This window comes from Excalfactoria chinensis, chromosome 4 (genome assembly GCF_039878825.1).
Source record: "Excalfactoria chinensis isolate bCotChi1 chromosome 4, bCotChi1.hap2, whole genome shotgun sequence".
NCBI classification, from domain to species: Eukaryota; Metazoa; Chordata; class Aves; order Galliformes; family Phasianidae; genus Excalfactoria; species Excalfactoria chinensis.
In genome coordinates this window covers 73,790,328-73,806,481 of record NC_092828.1, presented here as the reverse complement: position 1 = coordinate 73,806,481, position 16,154 = coordinate 73,790,328, and the positions used below count along the sequence as shown (strand labels likewise).

The 16,154-nt window shown below is 44.7% G+C and overlaps 1 protein-coding gene across 3 annotated transcripts in view; it reads right to left on the bottom strand.

Annotated features, from left to right (window-relative positions):
- NEXMIF (neurite extension and migration factor) overlaps positions 1 to 16,154 on the bottom strand; it is a 123,480-nt gene that overhangs the window by 102,700 nt on the left and 4,626 nt on the right. Inside the window, exon 2 of one of the 3 annotated variants that reach the window (XM_072334391.1) lies at positions 15,894 to 15,985. The exons of the other annotated variants lie outside the window; for them this stretch is intronic. The gene's annotated coding sequence lies outside the window, so the exon portion shown is untranslated. The remainder of the gene's footprint in view (positions 1 to 15,893; positions 15,986 to 16,154) is intronic. 3 annotated transcript variants of the gene reach the window in all.

Sequence of the window (16,154 nt, the reverse complement as noted above, 5' to 3'; positions counted from 1 at the left end):
GCAGAAAGGAGGAGGGAAGAGGAAAGGAAGGAGGAGCCAGAGACGTCCCTCCCTTCACTCTTCTAAGGTGTAAAGCCTTCTCCATCATGACAGATTTTTTTGTAAGAAGCTATCACACATTCATAACACTAATTGATTTTCATAGAGAAGAGAGCAGATGAGGTCTCTTTGGGAACTGCCTGCTACATTTCTGCTTGAAAGGAGATCACTGCTGGTGTGCCTTAGCTCCTTCATAAAAAATTTAATTAACAATATCTCCAAGAAGGAAACCACAGTTAGGTCCCCAGCTATCGTGTGACGACCGGCACTCCAACGCACCACGGCAGACGGTACCTGCGCACACTGAGCAGCCAGTGCTGAACGCTCCAGGGGAGCAGCAGGACATGGTGGGACTCATGTACAGTGCAAGGAAGCACAGGTTTTCCCCTGATTTTCCTAACTGCACAATAATTAACATCAATCTACAAGACGATGGGCTGCAGATACCCTTTGTGCTGTGTTTTCAGCATCTGTTTTGTTATCCTTTAAGAACTTCAACCATTGCAGACACGCTACCTACTTGCTTGACTTACTGTCTGTAACGTCAGCACTGAGAACATACATCAGCACTGTCAGCCAAAGAAAATGAAGCAAGTCTGAGGGATTATGGCTGGGGCTGGCACTGAGAGCAGAGGCTCCAGGGCTCCAGAATACTTCATTACTTCACATAACAACATATATGTATGTATATATATATACTTTTTTTTTTGCTTAACAGTGTTTAGACTGCAGCCCAAGATGACACTCTCCAGCCTTGGTACTGAATCAAACTGTAACAACCACTTTGATTCACCTCAGAGGAAGCTGTATTTCAGTCTTGGGTAAATTTATCCTTAAGAATGAGCTGCAGACTCCAGCTATGTTCAAGTATTTCTGAAAGGAAGGCCGGGGGAGGGAAAAGAGCATTACAAATACACTAACTATCTACCTATCTCATCTCCAAGACAGCTGGCAGCATTATCTTCCTCTTTGGTAGTTCAAAAAAAAAAGACTAATGGGATGCAAGAACTATCTTCATATGTTCAGTTAGCATAAACACCATAGCTCTACTCAGAAGGCTTTGTCAAAGTGGCAGCCTAGAAAAGCCCATTTCCCAAGCATACTCTGGCTCCACTGCCTGGACCATGGTCACCAGGAAAGGCCATCCCACCTCCAGCAGGACACAGGGCTGCTGTACGCCAGCCATATGCACCTGCCACACGTTGAGGTGGGAAAAATCCCACAGGTCCCAACATTTATGGGATACGGAAATGCCTCCAGATAATGAGCAGTAAACCACAGACAGAAATGAACAAAATTAAGAAAAGATGACAAAAAGTCATTCAATATTCGAAAATCAGATCAAGATGTTTTTGGCAGGAAGGTCAAAAATAAAATTAAACCACAGCTTTTAATTGCTGTGACAGACTTATCGTCAACGTGATAACCTCCGTTATGCTCACTGCTGTGCTTCTGTATGAATACAAACTCACCCTAGTGCTGGAGATCTGTTCAGGTCTGAAGTATGGCACCAAGAAATCAAGGCCTCAGGACTGTTTTGAGATCTACTTCATGCTATGTTCCAAAGCAAACACCGCTGCTAATAATGCACGTATTTTGCTGCTTATGAAAAAAGCTAAACAATATTATGCTTTGCAGTTGTTGATCACTGATCCCATATGTTTTTGTAGGCTGGAGACATCAAGAAACAACTTGAAACAACCAAGAAAACAAAACCCAACACATGCCTATTGACTATTTTTAAGGTTTAGGAACATTTTGAAAAAACTTACTTATTGTGCAGATCATATGCCAGTTTATTCTCAGAACAACAGGCTTTAATTTCATCATTCTCATTTAATCAGTGACTTGAGATTTATGTTTTTTTAAACAGACGTAGACTAGAAAATGCCCGTTTTTAGACTAGCCATTAAAATGTGAGTTCTGCCTACCAAGTGACTGCAGCACCTATTTTTCTGTCTTCGTATTTATTAAGCAGAGCTGTCCAATGGTAAGGAAGACATGTAAATCTAACATGAAATATTTATGTTTGGCATGATATCTCTGAGAATAAAAAAAATCAGAAACGGGCTGGGAAACCTCACTTTGAGAGGAAGACTAAAGGTAGAGGTTAGCCAGAAAATACTCTCAGGCAGGTGCTGCTGGCCACGAAGGGCTCAAGCAATCATCCAGTGCACACTGAATGGTCAGAGCCCAGCCTGCACACAACCCAATATTTGAGGGGTCTGTCATTTAAAATGTGTGCAAAAGCTTAGCAAAGAGAAAATAGCGTCATCCCCAAAAGGCCAGCTGACCAACGATCAGTGGCGGAATTAAGTATTTTCTCTCTGCCTTGCACCGGGAAAAGGAAAAAGAAAAACCAAGAAACCAATGAAATTAAGAAGAAAAAAGAAAAAAAAAAAAAAAAGAAAAAAGAAGAAAAAAAAAAAACCAACCACACACACGCAAAACAAACCAGAAAAAAGCAAAAAACCAACCACAACACTGCTGGGGGGGAAAGAACCATATGCTTTCCCGTAATGCTAGGGGATGGAAATCCAGCGATTGAAGAGTTAAGAGACGCTCTAAAAGTAACTCACCCTGATATGCTGAGAATTTGCTGGGATCTCACCGAGAAAGGGTGCTTCTTGCACACCATATGTTCTGCAAACGCTTGTAACAACACAGAGGGGAGTCGGCGATGGAAATCCACCTTGGCTGCTGAGCTTCCCTGCTTCCTCTGAAACAACAGCGGCCGAAGACCAAAGCCATGCCCGGAGCCTTCCCAGATCCTCTGGTCCTCCCAGAGCTGCTGGGTCTCCCCAAAGCTCCTTCTGGGCTCTCCTGCCTGCCTTGGGGGCTTTTATCCTCCTTGCAGCCAAGCTCAGAGCAGACTCTCAACCTCTGCTGCCCTCCTGCACTTCTCTCTCTAAGTCGCCGCGCCCAGAGCTCATTATTGATGAAAAACACATTCTGAATATAATCATTTAATGTTATTGGCTATAGCGCATAACAGTATCTGGACGAGATTATAAAATAAAAGGCAAATTGCCTTTTTAAAGTCTATTATAATTTAAGGGACTTAAAAGTTAATTTAAATACATTAATATAAGTTAATTTACGTCTGTCCCACTTTTTCCCTAAGAATTTAGGAATAATATTCTTTCCAATACAAAACCTTTGTTCTCTACTGCAGTTGTGTGTGAAAATCTATAGAAAGTAGGAAAAACACTCTGAATGTACTTATGCAGATATCTTCACCAAAATAGTTGGGAAAACACAAGGATTCCAATGGACTTCTCTCAGTATTGCTTATTTTAAATGCTACTCACAACACCCGGAGGTAAAAAAGCATTCTTGCAAACAATGAGTTTGGAAGGTGATGATGTTCCTTTGCAAACACAAGCAGCCGCCAACAACTAGACACATTTATATTTCTTCCTCTGTGCCATAATGATGCTTGTAAGGAATATGCCTTTTAATTAGAGCAAGAACTCAAAAATTGGAGGCCATGGGTCTGCATCCCCAAGGCCAGCTGCAGAGCAGACAAAAGCTGACTTTCTTCTGACCAGAAAGCTGATTCTTTTACTGCCTAAAACCAAAGAACCCAGCCAAACCCCCGCAAAGCCCACACCATGCCCTGCTGCCTGGTCTGCCCCACACCCTGGTGTTCTCCATTCACCTGCTGCACAGCTCAGCCACAGCACTGGCTGCCCATGCTGAAATTCTTCCTTGAGATTACTTATCTGAAAATGTCTTAAATGCCAGTAATTAACTTCAGATGCAAAAATTCCATAACATGCTTCTTGCAGAGGTATACAAAAATATGGAAATATGAAAGCCAGCATCCACTTGAATGTACAGATGTTCATTGCAGGATGTTCTAAGTGCTTTTCAAGCTAAATTATCACCTGCTAATGTAGGCAATAGGACACTGTTGAGTGGCCCAGGGGCAGGAAGAGGCCAGCGACTTACAAATAGGCTCATCTTTTCTTCCCAACTTAGATACATGAGATATTTAGAGTTAGTGTATCCTTCGAGATGAGTCTCTAAGGCTAACATCTCACCCTGCCATACACTGGGCGCAAAACGAATTAAGAGACTCCCATGCATACTGAAGGTCACACAAATATCTACAAAGACTAGAAAAAACATCGCACTGTAAAAGAGAAAGATTAAACCTAACAGAAAACAGAACATGCCAGTGAAATACTGCTGCTGGAAAGCAAACCAGCACCACGCAAGAGCCACATTAACCGAGGATGCCATGCCCTGCCAAATACCCATCATAACCCATCACACACACAGTGAACACCCAGTACAAAAAGATGGTTAGTGGTGAAATCAGAGTGCTGCAGAGCAAACCGCTGGCTTTGGCCAACGTGCAGCAATCCCCAGGGAGACAAGGGAGGGCCGCCCCGGCGATGCACAGACACAAAGCTGGTGGCCGCCGAGCACCAGCACGGAGCGCTACGGGAGATAATGCATGCACACAGCACGCACGCCTCACTCGAACTGTTTATCAGATTGTAACAGCACTGCGGCATCCAGGAGCGTGGATGTGCTGTTTTGTTCACATTTTAATGTGCCATCTTGCAGTAGATGCTTGCACAGCAGAGTAAATACAGTCTCTATATATACCCTGTGTGGGCGTCAGGGGTTATTTCTGACTGTCTTCATTACACTTCAATGCCAATTTAAATGCAAAAAACAAAAAAACACCAAAAACCAACCCAAAAAACAAAACAAAAAAACCACCCTCCACGATTCTCAGAGTGATTCCAGTCTGACTTTTATAATCGTTTCCAGAATGTTTTCATTCTGCAATTTCAAACCCTTATTGAAAGCTCTTGCCCTTACAAAGTTATCTTTTATGCGAGTCATGAAAACCAGATGAGCTAACCCTTCACCCCCTTCCCACTTTGCTAATAAATGCAGACACAAATAGCATTTGCAATATTTAGCCTCAAGAACAGTTTAATAATAATGCTGCATCTTGCTTTATACGGAGGGAGTTAAAAGAGAAACTCAAAGGCTTAATAGGTACAAATATTGTGCTTCAGTTGCAATAAGTAAATAGAGTCGAACTGCAGAAACGTAGTGATAGCAGAATCTGGAAGATGTGTGTTCTGGTAACCCTCAAGCTAAAGCCCATTAGGTTTTGTTACATAGGTCCTTTGTGTATTTTTGTGCCGCTCTATCAGTTAAATTGACCTCTGCAGGTGCGTGTGTTGCTTTTACTGCTTAATGGCTACACATTTTAATCCTAACTTAGGATAGCAAGATGTAAAAGAGCTGAGAAATCCCCTCTGACCTCGCACGAGTACTGCACCCTACCCATGCCAAGGGAGAGCTTGGTGGAGCCACACCACAGCTCCATGACCTAAACAGCACCTGTGCAGCAGGGCTGGCACCTGCAGTGCTGTGCAGGGCTCCACCTGCACCAAACAAGCCCCCAGCCCAGCACACAGGCAGCCTGAAGGCTGCAGAGGTGGATGGGAGAGCTTGGTGTGAGATCTGTTTGCCAGGAGCCACCTGGATTTACTCAGCACAGCCTGGCCGCAGGGAAACGCCGCAGAGGAGCTGAAGGGAAATCTTCACCAAGTTCTAAGTATGTAGATTTTTCTGGAGCTTCTAGGAAGAAGAATTAGTCAGTCTGGCTACAGGCCATAAAGCATAATTACTTATGTGAAATATGTTTAAATATGTAACTACAATTGCTAATAGGAGAGCCTCGCACCATCCATACAAAGGGATTCCACGGACCAGTAGCTCAGACACGGCACAAAGCTGAAGATCGTCCCCAAAGGAAAAACCTTCCTTCAGGAAGAGGCTTCAGAAACGAACATCGCATTATAATAGGGATAGAATTTGGTCAGGCACCAAGAAGGAAGGAGGGCAGAACAGTGTGGTTTCAAAACGTGTGGTGGACCAGAGCAGATGGTTTGGGTGCCCAGCAGGAAAGGCAGAGAGGAACCTGCATACACAGACGCAGCCCATCTCCATCCTTCAGGAGATCCAGCAGCCAGCAAGCTGCCAATGGTGGAGGGAGAAACCAAAGCTGGAACCCTGCAAAGCTTGGTAGACACTGCTGAGTGGTAACACACCTTTAAGACATTAAAATAAAAGAGTGGTGTATTAAGCAATGTGGTAAATGCAATTTGTCATTTAGCACTGTGAATCTATGGATTTTAATGACAGGGTCTCATTTACATTTAACAATCAGTGTACTAGAACATTTCTTGGAAAGTGGGGATATTTTCTTGTCTCAGCTGGAATATGTATAAAATTCTTCTTGATTAACAATGGAGTAAAGGAGTTCTGCCCTGAAAGCTTAGGCCCTTGGTTTCTCCCAGGCGGGGTGACTATCGGCACACCAAACTCCAACCCTGACTAGGAAAGCTCTCCAAAATCCAGCTGTTTGTAATAATTTGTCATTTAAAACCTCTTCTGCAAAAATAATATTAGAAATAGCCTTACATTCTCCTGTTCACTTATACCACACGTCTGCTTTAGGAAAAAAACATTAACAACACATCTTGTTCTAAATGGCCCATTTTGGATGTGACTTTCAAATGCACTTACAGCAACTTAGGAGCATAAATCCCATTGATACTCTGTGGTATTTGTGCCCTTAATGCCTGTAGCCATTACTGAAAATCTCATTCTTTTCCAGAGCTTTGGAATTATTCCAGAGGTCATACGCAGAGAAAGAAATGGCAAGTGTCAGACGGTATTTTGTATTTCACAGCAATGCTATGCAGCTTTAGGACAGGAATTGAGAATACAGAATACATGCATTTAAAACCGTAATGGGGAGCTTAGGAAGAAGGGAAAGACTCAAGTCAAATTTAACCAGTAAATTTGGGGATAAGGTCAATCTCTGCTGCACCCAAGCTGGCAGGTATGGGATTCTCCTTCACCATTCTCCTGGCTCACAGGGCTGGCTGCAAGGTGACTATGTTTCCTAGAGACACCACCATAAGAGGCCCTGTGCTGTCACCTATGAGCCAGAAACATCTCTTACTTTGGCAAGGATAACCAACCAGCCCTTCATTTCAGCTCAACTACCAGCACAAATGAAGTGCCAATTTATTGGGAAGCTGCAGTGAGCCTTTCTTGGTTGAGGAAGAAGAAACAAGAAGAAACCCCCGGTGCAAGAGGAGCAGGTGAAGGGCCCAGCAGCTATGGGGAAGCCATGGGTTGGCACTATGGGTGAGAGTGAGGATTTCTGCCAGAGCACTGAGCTCTGCCCGTGCTGCACCATTCCTGAGAGCCTACAGCTCTGGGCCATGGCCTTCCTTCACCCCGTTCTACTTTGTTCAGAAAGGGATCCGAAGAGTCACTAAAGGACATTATATTCAATGGAGCCACAGCTCCCACTTCGACAGACACCGTGGCTAAAACTGATGCGCATCCAGCACCGCTATGGAGTCACACAGACATGTGATGTTTCTTGGTTAAATTTTTAACAGGTCACAAAAAGAATTTTTATGAAGCAAAGTGTACAGGAGATCATTGAGAGCAGACTTGGAAATAGTGCTGTTGTTCTGTCACTAACAGAGAAAAGCAGACTAGAATGCCAAGTAAAACTCACACTCCCAACATCTGCTTATAAACTGCTTACAATCAAGCTTTTTTACAAAGCTTTATCGCTTTTATTCCCACCTGCCCCCTTTCACACCACTGCTTTTGGCCAATTTAATTCCTCGAACAGTTGTGCACACTTACTGGTCTGACTGTGTATTTGCTGAAACTAACAACAAGCACCAGGTAGCTGCATAACAAGAGCAGGGTCATAATGCAGACCACAGTGTGCATGCATGGCTACATTGTACAGCATGCACAGCAGGCAGGGATGTGGCCCTGCAGGGCTGGGAACGATTTCCCCAGCTCCCAGCCCATAAGGCCACATCCAGCACCTCACCCAGCTCCTGCTCTGCAAGGATGCACTTTCATCAGTCTGGCAATTGTGCAAGTACAGCCTGTTTCTGTGTCACAGCAAGCTGTGTGACCCATAGCCACACTGCACTGCTTGCTGCAGCTGGAGGGGAGTGCTGGAGCAGCCACTCCTCACCAGAGTACCTGAGCTAGAAAACAATCACCACAGCTCCATGATATCTCAAACCCTGCAAATCCAGTATCTTTCCATGAGACCTGAGAGCAACCCAGCACTTGGAGCACTGCCGAGGGAGGTGACAGGGCTCAGGCAGGGTCCCTGGGCTTTGCAGTCCCACCAGGTTTCTACTGGCTTCCCAATACATGCCATTCACATACACGGGTTAATAAAACTCAGCATTAAAAGCTCATCTCCACAATCATTAACTGAAGTAGGTGGAAACCAGACTAAGGATAAAAGCGGAGACTCCCAGGAAGCCACCATGACTTCCATGCATGGATAAGGACAGCAGCAGCAAGGCAGCTGCCATGGGGAAGAACGTACTTTGCATGTTGGCACTTCCCCTTTTCATGGAGTCTGCCTGCAATCCAAGAGCAGCTTCCACCCCAGCCAGTCACTGAATTCATGACCTCTTTCCACCCATTTGGATACCAGCACGTTGGGTGTCGTATGCTGACAGCACAAGATGGGGCTGAATGTCCTCAGCAAAGCTGAACCTTGGATTTTGTGAAATAACACAGATCAGGACCAAGTCCTGTTTCAAAAGAAGGTTTTGGCATGTCCCATAGCTTTCCCTACCCATCATTCAAGCCATCTCTGTAAGAGCACACCATACCCAAACACACAAGAGATGTGCATTTCATCCTGGGCTTTCTTTTGACAACTGTATCTTTGCTTTGCACCCACAGGAATGATTTGAAATTGAACATCAAAACATTACGTTACAAAGCACCAATTTGCTAACTTACAGTGGATTAACAATGCAGACATTCACCTTATTCCTCTCAAATTACAGAATATAAGAGTTCAAATGAGTGTTAAACGCATAAAACGGATTTATCCTCTGCCTTCTTCCCCAGAACAACCAGATGTTGCACCATGTTCTTGTAACACAGAGGCAATGAACACAGCTTTAACACTGCTAAAGACCACTTCCAACCCAGTTATTATGGTTCCGTCATCCTCATACTTCACTTGTAGCACCGATCCAGACCCATGAGGCTTCCCATCAAGTTCTGTGGGAACCAGGCTCCCACAGACACTCAGATTCACAGCTCCTGAGGGCACCTTCTGCCAAGTGCTGATCTTAAGGGTATTTACAGCTGACTATGCCATAGCCTGCAACAATATCAACTCAGCGTTACCTTGTTTTGATTCTTAGTAACACTAACCTGACAATAATTTTGACGACTACAAGTTTCTGGAGAAGGGAAATGCATTTAACAGTTCATGCTGAGCTCCCATCCCTCTGCAGGCAGCAATACTGCTGCTGACCCATCCGCTTTCCTTCAGCCCACCCACCTGACTATTCAGGGGTCTTCCCACCATTTACCCTTACATCTTACTTTGCAATGTTATTCTAACTATAAGCACCCTGTACATTTTTATCTGAACCTCCTCTGCATGAAGTTGTCCCTATAACCCTATGGCTGCCACAATAAAGTCTTGTTTAAATTTACACCACTTGCCCTCACCTTGAGAAAGGAAACAGGAAGATTTAAATGGAACAGCCTCATTTTCCATTCAATTCCAACAGGAAGCCCATTTTCTGTTCTTGTAACAGAAACATATTCCTCTATGCACTGAGATGTGCATAGTGCAATAGAGAAAATCTGATACAATAAATACATAAATACTATGCCCAGAGAACAACTGTATTATGACTTGAAAACCATATTTCCTACGATAGACCCAAGGAAACAACCTGATCTTAGTTTGTGGTAGAGGAAGTTGCAAGGAATGATGCATGATTAGATAGGCAGCATGTAGATACATGACCACAGACAGAGGGGTGAGAGCTGACTGCCACAGTCCCCACATTTCAGAGTCAAAAATGCAGTTAATAAAACACCGAGATTTTAACTGGGAGTTAATATTCCACCTTGAATGGCTGCAGAGGGAGTCCTGGATGCACACCCCGATCACCCAACAGTCAGAAAACAAGCAGAAGAACCAAACATTTCTTACTGAAAAAAAATGCAGCACTTGAGTTGTTTCTTTTTAATGCTTGTGTTTGTGCGTTTGCTGTTTCGAACTCACATGGAGATCTGCTCCAAGCAGAGAGCTGCCTCTCTCTTTCTAAGCTAGCGTTTGCCAACATCCCTTTCTGCCATTCCACATCGTAATTCTCCCCCTCCCATTTACACACCGTGCTCATGAGCACTCCCCATTCTCCTCCCCCCTCCCACATGGACACTTCTCCTTGCACAGTGAGACACGTGAGTCAGCCCAGCCATTTGGCTACTTCCCATCAGGGAACATCACCAGCACCCAGAGGACACATGAGGATATATTTTTAATTCCTGACTATCACTCTGCCGGCAGTGCTTTCCTCAGCAGATGGACAGGTGCCCACACCTTGGAGCTCGATCTGACATACATAAGGCTGCCAGTGCCAATTCCACATACCGTCCACAGATGCTCACAGCCTACCAGCACACGCTCTGCTCTTAGGAGAGAAAACTGATGTTTTCAATACAACGCAGCCTCTCCTCTGCAGGATACAGCTCTTTGCATATATCTGCTAACAACATCTCTGTACTTCTCCACCCCCTCCCAACGTTCCTCGTTTTTGTCGAACTCACCAGCATTTGTTCTGGGATCTAATTAAGGTCCCTTATCACCGTGGCAAGAGGGGGGCAAGGGCTAACAAAACAGCATTAATGAACTGATTGTTTTCACTGGGCACATACACTGTTATAATCCCTAAGAACGGTACATATCGTCGTTTGGAAAAACATCATCAGATGAAGTCTGTGTTGTTTACATTTTTACAAGAGCTTAACTAGAAGCCCATGTAAAACTGGCATCATCCAACAGCAACCAAGAACTTATTTTAAAAGGAGATTTATGCTGGTTAGGACAGACAGCTTCATCTTGTTTTCTCCTCCGCACACATGCAGAAGCCTTGTGTCTACCATCTGACCCTCCTTCAAAGAGATGAGCTTCCCATAAACTTCATTAGTTAGATGCAGTTTTTACAGATAATTCAGAACCTCTTCCCACCTTTCTGGGTTATTAAATCTATTAGCATCCCAGGATAACATTATGTAAGTACTGCTCATTTCCATTATGCAGCAGAATTAGAAGAGAGCTGTTAGAACCAAGTTTGCCTTGTTTCCAACTCATCCTCGATATGAACTCAGACACCAGAAGCAAAATTGCCTGCATGGGACACTGCCTTTGGTACTGGAGACAGGGAAGAGAAGGAGGAGAGACTAAGAGAAGAACAAGTTCATGAGAGAGGATAATACACTTCTTTCAGGTGAGCTTAAGAGACAAGGTACGGTGTTTTCTTGCCCTGCAAGCATTAATTCTATATTCCTCTCTGCATTCATCTCCTTGTTCTTTCCCCTCATTTTCAATCCAACTTCCAGTCACATCTGAGGATTTGGATACCACCTACAGTCAACCCAGACCAACCCTTGGAAGGATCCCCTTCAAGAAATGTCTAGTTCAAGTGCTACCGAAACTCTTCCTCATATCTCTGCTCCCTCTGAGTTCAATTGGCTCCCCAGATGCCTTTTGAAGAGACTGCTAAAATGGGTCATTATTTATTTATTTATTTAACATGAAATCAGTCCTGGTCAACAGTAATGCTCAGAAAGATCTCTCTATCCTTCACTGGGACAAAAAGCTTCAGAAGAATAGCATGAACCTTTTAATTAAGCGTGATAGTTCCTCTGTGTCATATAACAGGAAAGAAAGTTCTGCTCATAAAACTTCAAAAACTGCCTTATTTTTCAGCACTTCGGAGGATGCAACGTAAAACATGCAGGGTCTGCTTTATTCAAGAGCTGAACAGTTCTCTGGTCCAAAAAGCTTTAGCTGAAGCTGCACTGGAGCCACACACCCTTACAGAAGGAGCCTGTTACCAGCACAGTTGCAGTAACACTTTGCATATGAGATGCAAACTTGTTTATGCTCACTGCTTCGAAGCATGGGTCCAGACCCATCTTCTGTCCTGCCTGCTTGTCAAACACCGTCCTGCCCAGCTCAGCCTGCCCTCTGGCCAACCAATCATCTCCTGGTGGAAATGGGCTCTTCTGCTGTACACTCAGCTGAGCATTGAACACTGCAAATAACGCTCGTCACGGGTTGTTTGTTCGCTCGTCCTCTCTACAGGAGCAAAGCATCTGCAACGGCTGTGACGGCTTTTAATAAATGCATGTTTGCTCTCGGTGTGGCACAAGACCAAAACGTATGACCAATACAAACAAATGCAATCCTAAGTGTCAATGCGTGTTCACGTGAGATGGCAGAGAAGCAGCCCTTGCACCACACCAGTTAGCTGAGTAGTTGTCTGCACATCCCAGGACTGTGCGACACAGCGTGTGGCACTGCTGCTACGCAGCCAACAGCACCAAAAGACCACCACGAGGTGACTGTTGAGTGCGTGAGATGGGTGCATGGCAACACACAAAGGGATCACTAGACCAGGGATGGCCATGAGATTCAGAATAGGGCTATTCATCTCCAAACGCTGATTTCAGAATCAAGTTCTCTACAAACTGAAACCTCCTTGACGTTGACAAACACCACACAATTATAACTTGGACCTCCTGGCTTTACCTAGCCAATGAAATTCAAAATCCAGGAGTCCTGTTCTTACTGCAGATACATTCAGGAAACAATGTGCTGTAATATGAATGCAATAAACAGAACAGTGATGAGCATCGCTCGTCCCTGACAACTGACTGCGCTGATGAATAACACTTCAGACAGATTAGATCGCCCACTAACTACAACCACCATCTTCCTATGTCCAGAAGCCATGTGCTTCTCCAATTAATTGCTCAAAACTAATTGCCAGACACAATTTTGAGCCAGCAGTGTCTTCATGCCTTCCTCCTCCCTGATCCATTCCCTTCACAGGCAGCCCCCATGCCCAGCAGCCTTCCCCATTCCTCACGCTCAGGCATGACATCCCAGACCTGACCTCTCCGTGCAGCTTTGGAGCAGATCTCTTCCATGCAGTTGACATTTAAATAACTTCTGTATTGACTTTCCTTTTCTGCACCTCGAGCCCTTCTTGTTTTCCTTACGTCCATATTCCAATTCAGCTCTGTGCAGCTATAGCAGAGAATATCGGAACAGAGCCTGACTGGTAATCAATGAACACCTCCACGCCGCAGCTCCTTGGATGCACAGCACAGGAGATACTGCTCTCTTCACGCACACATTCGCTGTTTTGGATAAACTTAGAGAAGCAGGAGAAGGTTCTTCCCAAACCTGCAGCACGTTTCAGACACCGCTAAGCCTGTGAACTTTCCTTTAACTCGCATTAAACCGATACAACTTTTAATTAAAAAAGTAATTTTGAAAAATTGCTTGTGCGGTGCATAAGGTGATGTTCAGACAGCATCACTGATCCCCAGAGTTCTGCAGCCTTGAGTTTAATAAACTGAATTTTCAAAAGTAAACACAGCTTGCATCAGCACGAGCCTTCTGCTGTGGGCCTAGATTCTTCACTGGCGCTGCGTTGGCCCTCAGAGCTGGACCCACATCCCCACTGCACCTCTGGCAGCGGGACAACACCACCCAAATAAAAACCCAACTGGAACGTGCTCCTCTAGGCAGAAGCCAATCCACAATACCCTCAGGTTTCCTTCTGTACGGCTTTTGTAATTGTTCACCTATTCTGCTTGTAAGGGTTGTTAAATAACTCATTCCACTCCTCTGCCAAGCCAGCAGGGCTCCCTTTCTCCCTGGGCCAGCCGGCTCCTTGACATGGCCCCAAGAGGTGGGCCATGGAGCAGCAGCACTGCGCTGACCCCAAACACCGGGAGCTTGCTTATTAATTCAACGTCATTAAATATAAATACAGCGTTTACCACTTTCACCCACGCTTATTTGCATTTCTGTATTTTGTTAAACTTTAATATCATTAGAAAGGGCAAAAGGAGTCCCCTTGATGTTCCCTTGCCTATTCCACCAGGACGCTGTAGGGCTGCACCTAATTTCTTGCTGCCAGTGAAACCTACTGCAGGTCAAGGCCAGGCTGGGAGGGGCCCAGGGCAGCCTGATCTGCTGCTTCATCAAGCAGTCGGCAGCCCTGCCCACAGCAGGGCTTGGAACTAGATGATCTTTGAGGTCCCTTCCAACCCAAGCCATTCTATGATTCTATGATTCTAAACAACAAGTGTGCAAATACTTCAATGAGGTCTGATTTTAGGCTATCTGACAACATGTACAACAACTCCAGAAGACACAACACTCCTTCTCTATCTGAAGAGCTCTACTCGGCAGATCAGCCCTTCAGAGATGTGCTAGTTTGAGCTGTAACAAGCTCTTCACACTTTTTGTAACTAATGGGCTCCACATATTCATCTCCAAAGAGCATAAATTCCCTTCCTCCCTTTCCCTTTTAAATAAGCCAGGCAACATTACAAAAAATAACATCTGTGCCGCAGTTATGCAAGAAGCAGCATGATCACCATTAAATTGAACACTACAAAAATAGCTGAATTTTTCAAAATACATATAAACAACGGTCTGCCTTTACACCCTGAGATCAGGGACGTTATTGCTGCCACCTCTGCTCCTTGCTCATTCTGAGCTCCTTGTTCCTCACCGATGTTTTGTAGCTACAGATGGGAAGTTCCAACACAGGCAGTACAGACAGCCTTGTAAGGACAATCCAGATTGATTCTGGATGGAAAGGGCTCGGGTGTGTCATAAGGAGATGAAGAATCCCAAAAGCAATTTTAGTACAAGTATTCATTTTATTGGAGTACGCAAACCGTGCTACGTATTTTCTCATAATAGTTAGCAAGCATTCTCTTCTCATAAATATAGGTCAACAGAGCTAAACTCTGTTTTTGCCTCAACTCCCACTTTAAATGCATAAAGAATTAGATTTTTAAGGAGCGGAATGAAAGAAATGGTCTATTTCATGCTATTATGTGCCCAGCCAAAGATCCCAATGGGTTTGTTTGGGCTTTAAAAACAAAACAAAAAACCCTTGGCATTTGTCAGACTAAAACCATTTTTCTTTGGTCTTTGCACAACCATCCTTTCCAGATTTGAATAAATAACATCAAACAAATTCTTTTGACTCCCATTACCGTGAAGCACACAGAAGTTGCTCAAGGAGAAACAGAGCAATGTGGGAACATGACAGACAGCAAGAAAATAAGAGAAGCACCCCACACCATGGCCACACCACGCACAGTAAAACACGCCTGGCACTGAGCAGCTGCTGCATCCCCTTCCCATCCCACAGTGCTGAGGGCTGGGTTCAACCCAAGGGAACAACCATGTGTTGTTCCTCTGCTCATTCCCAGCACCACAGCCAGCTGCTGAGGTTGGAAGTGAGTCTATGGCCCCTTCAAATTCACCCCAAGCCTGCTTTTAGGAGATGGCACTTGCCCCAGCTCATGGCCAGAGGAAATCTGAGCATGCGGGTTGTACGTGCAGAGGTGAGTGCTGTAAGTGAGGGAGGAAGGACAGATGTTGTTAATGAGAAAAAACCTGATAGAGGGACTGGGACACCATGCTTGCTTGAGGTGTTAATCAGAAATCAATAATTCCATCCATCCCTCATGCAGTGGTAACCACGTCACAGCCGACAGCTACCCTGCTCACACATTGCCTAAGAACAAACCTTGCACACAGAGGCCACAGAGCGCTGCATCCCAAACCCACATGGCTGCTACGCATGGACACCAACACGGAACCTACATCCAACACAGTGCTGCCCAATGCAGCAATACATTCCCAGCCATTCTATTCAAGGCAATCCAAAATTATATACCTTCCAACCACCGACTTCCTGAAAGCACGGTGCAGAAAGGCTGTGTGTTAACTGCTAACATGGGGACAGGGCAGCTCAGATGGAGACAGAACCTGGCAAGGAATTAGTTCACATTAAAGAAAGGAGCAGGCACAATAAACAAAAGCGGTTTTGCTGCAGCACATACTCCCCATTAAGTGATAAGCTAACCAGACAAATACAACAATTAAGCGAGCGAAGGTTACTGGGTTAGGACGAATTATTTTCCTGCAGGAGGTTCCA